We start from the raw sequence: 15968 nt of genomic DNA, 5'->3' as shown, positions 1-15968 counted from the left end.
ACGGCCTCACAGACCACTGCCATGTTCAACGCTGCATCCATTCAGAGGTACATCATTACTACCTTATCCTCTGTCGCCACGTTTTTTGTTTTTGATTCGGACTGCCACCTCATGGATGTATCTACGTCAACATAGAGAATGCATGGGAGTAGTTCGGCAGGGAAGTTGACAACGTCTGAAATGAACTTATCTATTCTATTTTCATATGTAAAGGGAGTAAAACTGAGTCTTTAATGGCAGCAACATGCCAAAAAGTGTGGCAATGTGCCAGGAAAGGCAATGAAGAAGACTGAAGATTTGCACCTGGCTTTGTTTTATGAGAAATGAAATGCACTCAACTCATTTTCTGGACCTCTAGTATAGACTCAAAGCATTTTGGTGAGAAGAAACTTAATGTTAACATAAGATTTTACAAAGCAATTCAGAGGCTACCTTTAATCTTGCAAACATTATCCATGACAAATGGCTTACACACCAAACAGTTAAATTACTAAAACAATGTAATGAAGGGATACATTTTGATACCTAAATCACACACTTGAATTACAGGAAATTGCTCCTATGTGCAGTGAGAAACTGGGACCTTACAAGCTCTAAAAGGCAGCCTTTTCAGACAGTGAGCATACATGCTAAGGTCAACACACAAACACTCACACCAACATGCTCACACATACAGTATATCCCTGGAGAGTCTGGCCTAATCCCAGGTTTACATTGTTAGAACAACAGGGATAATCCTGCTAACAGGGTGTTTATCTAGAAACTGCAACCACTGAATCCCCAACACACACAGTATTGACCCAGAGAGAAAAATAGCAAGTATGTGAGAAAGCAAATAAAGTGAGAGAAGGAGAGAAAGGCAGGACAACAAAGAAAGGTGAATACAGAAAAGAGAAAAGCCAGTGGGAAATACGATGAAATGAGAGAAGATTGGAGGAAGCACGCCGAGAGAGATGCAGGGAAGGGGGTTGGAAGAAAGAAGAAGGTCTGTGCTGTCAGGTATGCAAATGAGACTGTGACGGTATCAATGCAAGAGTGGACAGAACCAGTCCCTTAGGACCACACACACCAGCCAGAACACACACACACCCAGTGGCACACCAGAGAGTGAATAAGCCTACTCTAGAAATAGAAAACACGAACGCATAAACAGAATACAGGCCAATACAACAAGCTCATCAGAGTCTAGATAGGGACTTACGATGGTCAAACACATATGAACTTGAAGGAAACTCAATGAGCACATTTAAAGTAACTTATCTTCTTTAAAATGAACTTTTTTCCAATTTTCATTTAAAAACATTTTCTGTAGAGTAAAGTGTTAATGTGTTGTGACGCTTTTCTTTTTTTTTTGTTTGGCTGAGGCTCCTATGACTGCTCATGCTAACTACTGACTTTATCTTACAACACAAACAATTGATGCAAAGACAAAACACTTTGCTTCCAGTCATGGATGGATAACTCTACAGGCCTATCAGGCTAAGGCCCGGGGGCCCAAGGTGTCAGGGCCCCCAGTGGTCTTCACCTGCAAAATGTAACTCATATTAACATGCACGACCAGGAAGATACTCAAAAAGATGACAAAAAGATGCAAAAGATCGGCAGAGACAATAATTAACTACAAAAAGGGACAAAAGGACCAAACAAAAGACACAAAATTGCTGTTAAGAGACACATAATGACTACAAAGAGATATAAAAAAAACACTAAAAGATGCTTAAAGACACCAAAAAAAAGGCAAAACCACCACAAAGTATGTGTGTTGCTCCTATGTAGAAGAGGTGATGTGTCCCTTTGTGGTCTCGAGAATACATCCTAAAGATTTCACAGTAATGTGAAAAATGTTATGATTTGGGCATGGATGAAAACAGTGGAGAAGAGGTTGTATTAAATCCATTATTTATATAAAAGTTTGGCCGATTTGTATTTAAGCACTTTAGCCACTTTGGCCACTCTCATCATCCTCTTGTGGCTCTGCTAGACTGCTGGATGACTATATTCTGCCTTGAACTGCCGCCTGCTGTTTCCCATATTCATTAGAGACGCTTCAGAGGATTCAGGAACTTTTACTGCACAAATGAAAATACAGCTTTATTTGGCAGAATAGTTCATCTCCTGAGGGTGCTCCCTAATTAATCCAATCAACACGGGTTTCTGCTGAGAGCACAATGAATACTGCCAATGCCACACACAAAAGAACTAAACAGACACATGTCCCTGCAGTATGGGGTATACAAAAACTATCAAGGCAAGAGATGCAATCGTCAACACACACCTTAAACAATGGGACTGCACATTATAGTCTAATATTCAAAAAACTAAACCTTTCCACCACTCCTATCACAAAGTAAATGAAAGAATGTAAACACCATTACTGTGGGTAATATGCTTTAAGGCACAGTACTGCCTTATCATGTGCAAGACATTTGCCTAGTAGTGTGGTGGTACTACTATCAATGGAAGAAATCTGAAGCTTTACCTATGCCATGTGTATCTTTGATGGTATAATTTTAACCCCGATCCTCAATCAGAAATCTGGCTTAATAGTTTGATGACAATCATGGGCGTCTACATCTTAGTTTTTCCCAGCTTGCTACTATTTGAAGCAATGCTATTCTTGCTAATTCTCATTTCCTCTTAGGTTGCTGCCTTATAAACGCCTGCAAGAGGGCAGTATGTGAATATTGGGTATTGTAGCAAGAGTTGAAAGAGTTTGAGCTGGGCTATAGGAGAAGAAAATGGCTTTTAGTGGAAGTAGGCTACTTTAAAAGTTTGCCTCAACAGAAAGATCATTCAACAAATAATGAGAATAAAATGACTCTATAATAATGTGCACAAAAGAAACAGAATGAGTTCTTGACATCCAACCACTACTGCACACTGACACACTGCACCACGCATTCATGCATACACACAAACCTCTATACTTTTCCCTGCAGGGGCTTGAACTTCAGTGGCTAACTGCCACTCTGGGATCTAATACTGGCTGTTGGAATATTGCGCTGGCTGGCGTTAACTTCTTGTTGGGGGAGGTAAGGCGGGCAGGGGATATCGGCAGAACAGCGGCAAGCTTTAGCATGCATGTCAGGGCCGGGGGACGCTCCCTGAGCCAAATGCCAGTCTATAGATCGCAGAGGGGACTAAAGATCACATCATCGTCCACCCGGACACGGGTGACACCGGACAGCGGACGTGGGAGAGAGGGAGGACCAAATGATCCCTGCCAGGACGAGCCGTTATAGACAGCCGCTGTCATTACAGGGCAAACATGCACTTGTACGAGTGCACAAACACACACACACACACAGGGAGTAACACACACACGTACACGAGCTGTGACGACGACATTATAGACAAGCGCTGTCATTAGAAGAGTCTCTGCGGAGCTCAAATGATAACGAGCGAGGGGGAGTGAGAGGAGGGGGGTGTTGACGGGGGTGACTGTCCAACTGTCTGCAGGTGAGCATGTGGTGTTGGAGAGGTCAGCTCGCTTTAACACACACACACACACACACACACACACACACACACACAAAGTAGGCTTTATTTATACAATGGACACAAAGTACACATTTAAAGAACGTGTCTGCTTTGCAATTCATTCTCTTTAACTTGCTGATGATGAAAGAATATTCTAGTTTCTGGGGAGTTTCACAATTTTTCTCTGGTACAAGAGTCATGCAATGTTATGTTTACATCTGTATCAGCACTTGTTAAGCTTTGTTTGGGTTAATTCAATTTAGAGACAAGAGGTCTGTCAGGAATGATAGATTATTTCACTAAGACACAGAACAATTATATTCACAACAACTGCAGTTAATACTGTAGTGGCCACCATGTCTCTCCATAAAAGTGCTGCACAGTTATTATTGTCATAGTTATGCTACGTAACATGGTATCTGTTATAGTTTGCCAAGCAGCTGGAGGAGGAAGAAGAGGAGAAGGATGGTAGGAAATTTGGAAATGTCAGTGAGCCAGTGAATACATAATAAATGGTTCGTTTAAGAGAATTAAAATTGGAGCTGTAACAGTCCATGTATTTGCAACAACCATCAGAGTGCACGCAGCTGCACTCAGAATAAATGAACATAAAATGATGCACATAAGGTGGAATCAAAGTCCACAAGCACAAGTTGAATACAGCCAAGGTGGAACGAATTGGAGCACTCTCCATAAGCCAATATTATCTGCCAATTTAACACAGTCAGTTACAGAAGCTGCCACTCGCTTTTTTTTTTGCTTTTTTTTTTAACTTTTGGCCAGAAAACAAAATAAAAATGTATTTTTAAAAAATGTTAATAATTAAAACTGGTTCATTATCACTGAAAACACTTTCTAAAAAAATGTTTTATTTTAACTCAAACCATGATTTTTTTCCTATAACTACAGGGCTATCTGACTTGAAGAAAAACTTCTCCCAGCATCATCAAAACGTGGATTAACAACAAGATCTTTAACAAAAGAATAAAACTCAGCTCACTAGTAACTCGAGGTCCACAACATTACAACATGCTAATGTTATTAGCATAAGACTATGGCATTTTACACTGCAAAAATTAGCTTAACTGGGGACTTTTCCACTCCTCATAACTTTATCAATTTGCATGTATGATTAATGACTTTACTTACTCACCAGTGGTCTAAGTCTCCGCGTATCCCGACAAAACAGCACGGTTTAATGTCATTCTGCACGCTCATGTTTTTAGCCGAAAATTGTTGAAACAGAGCAGCTAATGTTGCTGCAAGAAGTGAACAAAGTAAGACATACAGCATGAACTTCCTGCTTCCTACTTCTTCTTCTTCTTTTAGATTTCCGGCAGTCTTGATGCCTTGCGGCATATTGCTGCCACTCGCAGGTCGGTCTTAGTATCACTCTAAGGACCGTTATCACAGCGCGCGTCAGTAGCGCGTGAGCAGTGACGAGCGCGTTGTTTTTTGTTTCGGCGCCCATGTTATCAGCGTGCACAGTGCTCGCGTGAGCAGCGCTTGTCAGGCGCGTCTCCGCTGCGTGTCAGCTGCAGCACATCTTAGTAAACGTTGGCTCGCCGTTTTTTTTACCCATGACGCGCGCGTTTGTCAGCAGGAATAGACAGTAAATATGGCGTTTTGATGATTCTGACTCCATACCACTGTTTACTGCAGTTTAAAAGTCTCTCTCTGTCACAGAGATGAGGAAATACAAAGACGGCTGTTTTACTCCAACTTCCCCGCTTGCCTTTCACAACAAAAGCCCTCGGACAGCGTCTCTGTGGACAGAATCCCATCAGTTGCACATACAAGTCATTTTATTTTGAAACATTCACAGGGCCGTGTTATCGGTAATGCAGGAGCTTGTATAACTTCATAAATGAGCAACGTTGTGCTTATAAATGTGGAAATACAGTACAAACATCTGCGGGCCGTGACGCAGCAGTGACGTTGCAAAAACGTTGCATGTGTGAACACCACAAACATGAAACGCTGCGAGGCTGAAGTCACGCACTTCTGACGCGCGCTGTGTGAAACGAGAAGATATATTGTCCAGGAAGTGCGTGTTAACTGCAAGAGCTCAGTGTTTTGCAAATTAATACTCTAAACTTAACACAAGCGAATAAAGTCGCGAATAAAATCCTCGTAACTTTGACAACATATAGGGTGTACTTGGAAATATAAAGATGTGTAAAACTATGTTGCAAATAAATAAAACACAAACAAACTGAGACATGCATTCACCAAGATGACACAGAATACAGTATGTGGCATAACAAGCAAATATGTAATTGATGCAAGTCGAACAAAATAGAAATTAGTTAGTGGAGAATGTTTCTGGGGGACACTTTGCTTGAGTTATTTAAAGCAGTGCATTGAGCTCTCTTAGCCACTCTGACTATTTGTAGCTATTAACTTCACAAAAACATAAGATTACAATACATCGTGTAGTTTGGCAGCCACTTCCACAAGAAGAAGGGAGTATTCCTTAATCTGATAAGTCTTTAGAGCATGTTTATTTACTTTGCAAATGTAAGGAGCTGCATGAGGTCACACCATATATTTTTTTAATCACAATCAATTGCTGAATTTCAATAGTTAATCGCAATTAATCATTATTTTAATCACCTTTTTTACAATTCCATCATTTTGCATTTCAAAACAGTCATGAAGTCCTTATTGACAAGGTAAAGCAATTCTTAACAGATTGTCTTGATTGGAAATCAAATGACAGCATTTGCACTTTTCAGCAGTTCCAGTTTAGTTACTTTCTCTGATTCAAACAGGTCCTGTCTGTGTGAAACTATTGTTTCCCGTGACAGTAAGGTAATTTCAAGCTATTTCAGACTGTTTAGAGATCCGAGAATACAGAAATATTCAGATACAATAGGTGGAAATAACACATTTATACAGCATGCCAAAAACTGAATGGTTTTTGCCCAAAAGTTAATGGGACTAGCATAAGGTGTGCATGTCTGCAAAGGGGAGACTCATGGGTATCCACAGAACCCTATCTCATTCAGATATCTTGAGGTCAGAGGTCAAAGGACCGCTGTGAAATGACTGTGCCATTTTTCCATCACCAAACGTAGCCTAATTTTGGAGCATCATTTAGACCCCTTCCTGAGAAGCTAGCATGACATGGTACCAGTGGATTCATCAGGTCTTCTAGTTTTATATGACACCAGTATCATCACTCTAGCTTTAAAACTCAGCCTCTTAAAGACAGGTATGTCAACCAGCGATTAACACAATTTTTTTTAAAAATAACATGTTTAGGAACTTTAATCGCATCATAATTAACACATTAATGCTGACAGCCGTAGCAGAAACATGACTGGTACACCAGAAATACAAGAAACTAGGAAGACCTTTGCTTTCACAATAATCATGGTTTACACAGGATGATGCTCTCTGATGGCCACTGCTGCTGTGTCAGCGTCTCGACTCCTAACAATGTGATAAGACGCTTTTATCTGCTGTGTTTACACAACCATAAGCATACAGTATCTCACAGATTTAACTCGCAATCAATTTGTCTCGCTAAGCTTACTGTTACGACTGCTGTGAGATTCAAATCTAGACTACTCTTTGCCTAAAGGGGACAGGCAGCCTATCACTGCATAGTTTCACTCTGCCTCTCACAGTGTGATGCGCCTCAGGGCGTGTACAAACCAGAGGCTTAGAGTTACACTAAGCCTTACATCTGTCACTGAAACATCTCCGTCATCCTTTACAATAACAAGCTGCTATATTAACACAGCCTGTTTTAACATCCATGCTGGCTTTACAACTGTGTTTGTGTGTTTGTGTTTGTGTGTGTGTGTGTGTGTGTGTGTGTGTGTGTGTAATTTCTGGCATCAAAACACTCATAAAATGTGAAGCAGCCAAGTATTAGACATTAGTAAACTTTGCTTCTGAGGGGGGCTGCTAATCTAATGACTCAAAAATGTTGAAACTAAAACAAATGCTCTGACACATAAGTCAAACAGCCAGAAGGAGAAGGAATTTTGACAAGCACAACAACTGTGTCAAATGTTGCCGAAAACAATCTAAATGTCTTGATATGACCTGGCCTTCTATCTTGTCAGCGACCATCAAAGAGGTCGAGCGCTCCATTTTGTGTCAGTTAACGCACAAATTGCTCCCTAATCCCTCCCAGATTGTGTTTCCAGTGGTCTTCTGTCACAGCGCACGTGAGCACCATTGCTCTTCCTATAGGGCGGACTGACAGGTGGCTCACAGGTAAAACGGTGTCAGGTGAGCTCAAGCAATCCCAACAATCGCTGCACTGTCGCCCCGAGCAGAGTCAAACACTCACACACTCTCCAAATTCTCCCTGACATGGAGACGTTTAATCTGAGGTGCTGAAACCTCTCTCCTGCCCCAGAGCTGTGTGTGAAAGTAGGTTCAGTGTTTCTTTCTGTCATATGTTAGCAATTATCTCCTCGAGGCCATTTTTAACACGTGCTACTTCACCTGTCTAGTTATTCAGGAGACCAAAGGCTCAGGTCCTTGATATCAAAGACTTGGCTCAGGCTCGCTTATTGACAAGCACTCAGGAAAGGCTGTCGGGCGTGTTGCTGGCTATGCAGTTTAGGGTTTGGGATTATGTTTTAGCTTTGTGTGTTGATTTTACATCTTGGTCTCGATGAGAAAACAACCACAAGCATAGCAAAAGGTACAAGAAGGTATGAAAAATCACAGTATATACAATATAAAGTCACTGTTTTTTCTTTTCTTCGCCTATGATTCTTCGAGGCACATTGGGTACGGAAGACAGAAATCTAACAATGGCAACTGTGGGTTGTGTTAGCTTGGTGCAGAAATGCAAAATGTGACTCCTTTCAGACTGATTACCAACTTGAGCCGGCTGTTCTCATGCACTCTTCATATCTTTTGCGACAAAAAGCAATACATCGAAATCAATACATATTAATTAATTAAATCATTTGTAATTCAACATAAGGCTTCAATCGCGTGACCAATGTGCTGACGGGAGTAAAAAATCAAGTGGTCCCAAGGTGTCCCTATAAAAATGCAGGTTAGGGTGGTGTATGGGTCACAAAATATAGGACTTTCCTCGAGTACTTTCCCTAGATCCCCAGAGTTATTTTAAGATACGTCATGACCTTGTTTCTTTTCCTGAACCGAACCACTGTAACTTTACCTTCCTAGACATAACTTCTGTAACTTTATGTTAATTAGATTAAGTAGCCAACATTAAGTCTTTTTTGGGGCATTAATTCATAGAATATATGAACTGAGACCCCGATATCATACAAATGAGCATTCATTGGTGTTTAACTGATCATTTTGAGGTTGGTTTGAGTCTCTTTCTGATTGCTAAGGGTTAATTTAAGTGACATTTTGCAGGTGAGTGGCGGGTAGGAGCCCTGATACTTTGCCAGCCAGCAACCGATAGCTTAGCTTACATTCAGTCGGTTAGTCTTCAGCTTCTGCATGCAGTCACATCCCAGGGCTTAGCTCATGTTAACTACTGATGGTTAGTTAATACCTCCTAAAGACTTGAAAATTTGAAAATGCTTGACGAAGATCTCTGTTAGATCAAAACGTTGCACAATTAAAAATTACTGGGAGCTTTTAATGCAGTGGGTGAATCTTCTGTCTGATGTTTGCCTCTGTAAATTCCTCCTAATCTGCTTTTTAACTACAATAGTCTACACTCAGACATGTGGGTGTAAAGGCACCACAAGAAATGAAGATATGAGTGTTTCAAACCATATGTCAGCCATTATTATGCTTTAGACTTTTTTATTTATCATTATAGAATTCTATTCAGGCCTCAGGGAGAAGATGGTAGCTATGAATAAAGTGCTTCAAATCTGACATAAATGTTTGATATTTGCAGTTTAAAACTTGTATATATATAGATAGACTGCCCTCACATGGCTGTGGTTGTCACATCTGCTCCCCATATCAAGGAGCCAAAACCCTGTACTTGTAATCAGTTTACAAAAGAATTTGCAGATGGTGATTTAAATGTAGAATTTGTAGGAAATACTTTCATTACAAATTTGATTGTGCCCAGATGTACAGATGGAAAACTGACCTGGTTTGGGTTTTGTAACAATAACACGTTGACCTCATGCCGTAAGAAAGGCTTCAAAAGAGCCTACATGTAGCTGAACCACGTGTCAAAAATGTTTCTCTTTTGAACAATTGCAGTTGCAATTTAACTGTATTTTGCCAAGGTCACAAATATCATTCATGCATACCTTTTCTGACCTTCGCTTCTATTCAGCCAGATTGTTCTTTAGAGGTTATCCCTGTCTAAGGGGCGTGTTTGTGTGTGTGTGTGTGTGTGTGTGTGTGTGTGTGTGCATGCATGCACGCAGGAGAGAAAGAGACATGGGATGAACAGCCTGTCTGTCAGGTGTTGATGCTCACATTTGTCACGTAAAAAAACAAAGGATTCTGGGAAGCAACGATCGCCAACACAAAGACCATCCAGACTCCACTCAGCGTCACCCGATCTCTTCTGTGTTTGTGTGTGTGTGTGTGTGTGAGAGAGAGAGCGTATATACGTGTGTGTGGTGGGGGGCTTTCTTTAGAGTTTAAGGGCGCCTCATTGGCTGCCATGCTGGGGTCAAGCTGAGGTCAGGACATGTGTGATGGATGGACCTCTGTCCTGTCTCTAGACCACTGCCCTGCTCCCAGTCCCGCTCTCCTCCTCTGGGCCTCAGACCTGCTAAAGCGTCCTGGCTGTGCTCTCCTCTGTTCACTTTGAGTCGCTCCATTTGGCCACGCAGGACTGCTTCAACAGACAAAAGGAGCTTAACGAAAACCGCAGACAACTCTCTGAGGTGAGTTCTGCTGTGGACGTATGCCGCTACAGTCAGCCTCTAACCTACCACCTCATCTCCACCTTTCCTCACGCTAAACAACACGGCACACTTCACCATTTCTGTAACTGTTTCATCACACTACATGCTGACCACATGATGTCATCTCTCCTCTCTTTCCCCGTCTTCTCTTCCTCCATCATACTGTCAATCCCTCTATCGGCTGCGGCCTTTTATCGGCACATGGAGACACACATCTGTCGATGGAGGAATTCATTTTGGCTGCCAATCACAACAGGGGAGTGGTCAATGAGTGCAGATGTGCCAATACCTCGACTGCCCTGATGAGTGACTTCTGTCTTTCTGTCTCTCAGGGCTTCCAGCACTTTCTGCCTGCTGTTGTTTGATCACAACAAGACCAAGAAACTGTCTTGTTCTCTCTTGTTTGGGTTTTTCCCAACTCTGTGTGTGTGTGTGTGTGTGTGTGTGTGTGTGTGTGTGTGTGTGTGTGTGTGTGTGTGTGTGTGTGTGTGTGTATGTGTGTGTCAAGGGCAGAGTGCCATAGATGACCATAAACAAACCACAACTAAAACCTATGTATGAAAGAACAGTCTGATCAGAGGCCTCAAGGACACAGTGACTATATTTTTGCTGCGCCTTTCATTTGCATAATGCCCTAGAACACCTATGACTTCTCCATTACAAGGGAGAAATGAGGCTGAACCTCAGAAGCTTTCGTCAGTAAGGTTTGATGCAATACCAAATGGATATTTACCATAGGTGGTATGATGACAGGCTCTTCTGAATTTCCCTCTTTCTACAAAAAGCATTTTCATTTGCTTCTAAATGCTTTATTTCTTACACTATCTTTGTCATTCTCTCTGAACTTTATGGTGACAATTTCTATCTTTTACACACACACACACACACACACACACACACACACACACACACAAAATAAGCCTCTAAGAAAAAAGACTAAATGAAATCAACAGGGTGAAACTTCAGCGGCATCAGTTTGGCACTCCATGAGTGAAATCTTTTTTAATGCTGTGTGTGTGTGTGTGTGTGTGTGTGTGTGTGTGTGTGTGTGTGAGTGTGTGTGTGTGTGTGTGTGTGTGTACATGCATGTGCAAACTCGTCCCTGACCTTAATATCCTGAAGCACCTGTATTTGCACTTGTTTACGAACAACCTCAGAACAAATTGTCTTTTTACATGTGACAGTATTTGTGTGTGTGTGTGTGTGTGTGTGTGTGTGTGTGTGTGTGTGTGTGTGTGTGTGTGTGTGTGTGTGTGTGAGTGAGTGAACTTGTGTTGCTGAGATGAGTACCTGTACACTCTCAGGTGGCGGCCCATGAGTCTCTTTGTCAGCTCTGCTTCCTTTTGGTGTCTCACAAATCATCTTTCTGTGTCTACCGATTCTGTTGGAGACAAAGAGTAACATTGTCACAAGTTCTTGCCCTTAAACTGCTTCAATCCAGTCTTAAACACACTAACACACACACACACACACACACACACACACACACACACACACACACACACACACACACACACAGTGAAACAAAACCTTTGTCATTCAGCTACAGACAGGAAAGAGTGGCTTCTTCACAGCATGATTCAAGCTCTGGGCAAAAGTATTTGAAGGGTTGAAATGGTTTCTGACATTGTCCAAAATGCAGGCAAAATCACAATTATATATCAGAGATAAAGATGATATTACTACTGTGATATATTATTAGATACTAAAACCCCATAATTATTGCATAAAGAAAAATAATTTCAGAAATGATACACAATTGCACATAAATCTTAGATAAATTTATTTTGAAATGTAGGGGAATTGTATGTCTTGTAATTCTTGAGAAATCAAAAACCTATTTTAATTATGTGATTCGGGTCACCTTTGCTCAAATAGATGTAAGAAGATTTAAAGAAATTCTAGAGAAAAATTCGATTTGTTTAATATTTATTATTACTAAATATAGGGGTTTTTTTATTTTTCTCCAAAACACACTTTTTCGTTTACAAGTTAATATTTAAGCAAATAAAAATAACGTTTCTAAATAAGGCTTTGGGTGGCCCTTTTTCTTATTATGCAATCCAATATTTTTGTTGTTGTTGTATATTATAAATAGCCTACATACAGTCATGTTTGAGGTTAAATCCTTAATTGTTTTAAACATTTGGACAAGAAATGCATGTTTTTTTTGTTTTGTTTTGCTTCGTTTGTTTTTGGTTTTTTTAGGTAAGCACATCATTGGTGGAATTTTTAAACAAGGCTTAAGAACTTTATTTGTGTGTTTCCTGAGCTTTTTTAATAAAATATTCTAATCAAAATGTAGATGAGCGTATTTAATATTTACCGTTTTTCTTTGTGTCAAAGGAACAATCTAAAGTTTCTTTCCGTTGCTGTAGTAGTTATTAGGACTTCCTTATATGACCGAAGTCAAAAAGTTACTTATTTATTTTTAATACAATGTATCCCAAACATTTCCATGGCACAAATGCCTGGTTGGCACAAGTCGCATACTATTTTAGGCCACATCAAGGACGCGCAAATGAATTCTCCATCTAATTCCTGCGTGAACTCCTTAAGTCAAAAGCTTTAAACATCTATTCCTCCTTCGCAAGGCCTTAATGGTTTTCGTCAAACATCTGTCATCGTCCGTGTGTTTATCCGCGGGCCCTAATGGGAACCATCAGCCGCGCGCGCGGGGCCAGATTCTGGCGGTCGGACCAGTAAAAACGTCCTGATCTTCTTTTTCTGAGGTCATTTTTAGCATTTAGCAGCGAGTCTGAGGGTGTTTTGGACAAACAGGCCGTCGGAGCTGAACTGTGACCGCGTTGTTGAGGCGCTTGTTTGCCCAGTGTGGTCTGTAAACTGTTGTTTAGGTGTGGGTGGTGCTGTGACAACAAACTCAAACTGTGACCGAGGATTGACCCCGAGGTTTCTTTTGAGGATCAGCTGCGTTTCTAATCCACTCTGTGTGGCTGCAGCATAGCGCACAGCCTGGAGGGAGAGCATAGAGCTTTAACATCCCAAAAGTGGGGTCCGGGGGCACCCAAGGGTCCCTGGGGGAGGTTTGTAGGGGTCTCCAGAAACACATAGGCCTACTTTAACTTCAATCGTTTATCCAATATTACAAATTAAGTAAAAGTTGTTTCAAATGTGAATTTAAAAAATAAGTGTTTGTCGTTTTACTCCCTACTATAACTTCTATTTTGCATTATTTTAAACTGATTTAACATATAGTATTTTATCAGGTTTAGAAAGACAAGCAGACAAGAAAAAGGAAATTAGAATCTGTGGCTAAATGAATAACTCTGTGCCAAAATGTTGTCAGTCCCTGTGGCACAGAGAGGAATTTATAATTGCAAGGGAACTAGAGGGACACCAAATGTTTAGATTTAGATGGAATTCTGTGGAAATGTAAATGAAAATTAAAACAATATATTAATTACATGAAATTGTCGAGAAACGGAATCAAACTGACATTTTAAAAACTCGTTGTCGTACATAAATATACAGATAAGGCAAAAATGAATATATTCTAAAGCCATTTGTATAAAATCTATATGTCTAAAAAATAATGCTGATTTTTTTCAGTTAATATTTTTTCCATGAGAACTAATTTGTCAAGAACATTTTAGGAGTTGAAATAAGTTGTTAAAAAAACTGACTGAAATTTAAAGCAGTCTAATAGCAGCATTTTAACTGTGTATTTCTCTGTTCAAAAATAATGAGGGATAATAATATTTCAAAAGAATTAAATCATTTAGATAAAAGCTTTGTAAATGTAATCTATGTAGTTATTCGGCCTGTCTGTCTAAACTTTCTCAATAGTTTAGTATAATACATTTTAAAAATGTGAATTAATTTAACAAAAACATCAGAACTATTGCTAGGGTACCGCAACAGACTTTCTTTTCGTTTTGCCTTGAAATGTTCAAAGAAATACGAACAATCTCCTAAAATAGTGAACGTTAAGAAATATATTGCACTGACATTTGAATAAATTACCGACGTCTTTTTGGAAATCAAGATAGTAATTTCTTTGCTAAGACAAAAATGTTTGAGCACATAAAAACATCTTTTTGACTTTTCAACATTTTTTTCAGGAAATAAAAGAGACAATGTCTCTCTCCTCATTCTTGTCCACACTGACCTGACAAACACGAAAAGGCCCCTTGAGCAACAAGTCTGTGTACCGACTTCTCTATTTATACCGAAACACCTCCTCTGTCAACAAAATGAGGGCGTCTGAAGTTACAAAACTAACCTTGTCACAGGTTTCATACAGAGCAAGCCATTTCTCTGAATGTCAAAAAACCAAAGACCTAATACACGTTAACAAAATCGAAAAGGAAAAGTAGGTGAGACTAAATAAAACAGAGGTTAGCTACTTAACTTACTATGTTTGCTGTTGCTGAATTAGACTGAGCAGGCTGCGCTGCGGCCCCATAGCAGGTCTCCACAGCTCCAACAGAGCAGCTCCTGCAGGTGGATCCAAGGTAAAGGTGAACGTCGCTCATTAATCATGGCTCTTTCGGCGTTTTTTTGCCCTTTTATGGTATGATGGACTCGCAGCCTGCAAACCAGGAATTAAAACAGCAGAAGAATCAGGGAACACCTTTTTCTTGGTTTGGAAATTGGACTCAGGACTACTTTGAAAAGGGCAGGTTAGATACAACCTATTTTTCCTGTTAGAGTCCAGTTTAGACACATTTTATCTACAAATATGAATTATTGCACTAATAATGTTAGTTGGATTTTTTAAAAAATAATCACTGAAATGAATTATCCCCATATAAATCAGATAAACAAACCAGGCGTAATCACTACATATATATATATATAAATATATATATATATATATATATATATATATAAAATATATATATTTATATATATATATAACTATATATATATATATATATATATATATCACAAAATCTGAAATAATAGCTCTTATCAAAGCAAAATTGTGATTGTGACATGAAGTGCTGCAAGTTTTCACTGCTCGTCTTGTCATCAGGTGGGGATGATGACACCTCCTTGTGACTTGGGGGAACTGAGGAGTTAACGCTGACAGGGCCAGTGGGGGCCCCCATCCTTGTCGATATCCTAACCTCGATGTTTTAATCGATAGAGTTTCTTTTTTGTCCCCTCAATAAGCCGAGAGCTCGATAAGGTTGTCATCACAAATGACGCTGACATCCGCGCTCTCATCTCCTCCGTGGATAAACATGCCTTTATTATGCCAATACCTCTTTACCCCAGGGACGGGAGCGCGCACGGCCGCATACATTGAGGGACTTTGCGGTGCGTAAAAAAGACACGTGCAGCTTCTCAAACGGTAAGAAAATGGACAGAGATTTCCTTTCTTGTCTACAGAGCTTAGAATAACGGTCTGACGGGCGGATTTAAAGGGAAGATTTGCTTTAAAATCCTCAAAAGGTCTCTTTTATTCTGTCTTTCCCAAGATTCCCCTCAGCAATGACACAGATGGGTGTTTTTTAGAGGTAAACGCACTTTAATACATATGATTGACCCGTAAACGTCTCTCTGGACAAAACATTTTGTATGTGCTCCACTGGATTAAATAGATAACAGATAAAAGCCTGGAACATACGTGGCCTTACATGACCTGTTCCCCAACTGATAAAACTCAGCGCCCCGCCAATAATA

Source organism: Plectropomus leopardus, chromosome 18 (genome assembly GCF_008729295.1).
Source record: "Plectropomus leopardus isolate mb chromosome 18, YSFRI_Pleo_2.0, whole genome shotgun sequence".
NCBI classification, from domain to species: domain Eukaryota; kingdom Metazoa; phylum Chordata; class Actinopteri; order Perciformes; family Serranidae; genus Plectropomus; species Plectropomus leopardus.
The sequence above is the reverse complement of the archived record's forward strand: the minus strand, read 5'-3'. Positions refer to the sequence as shown.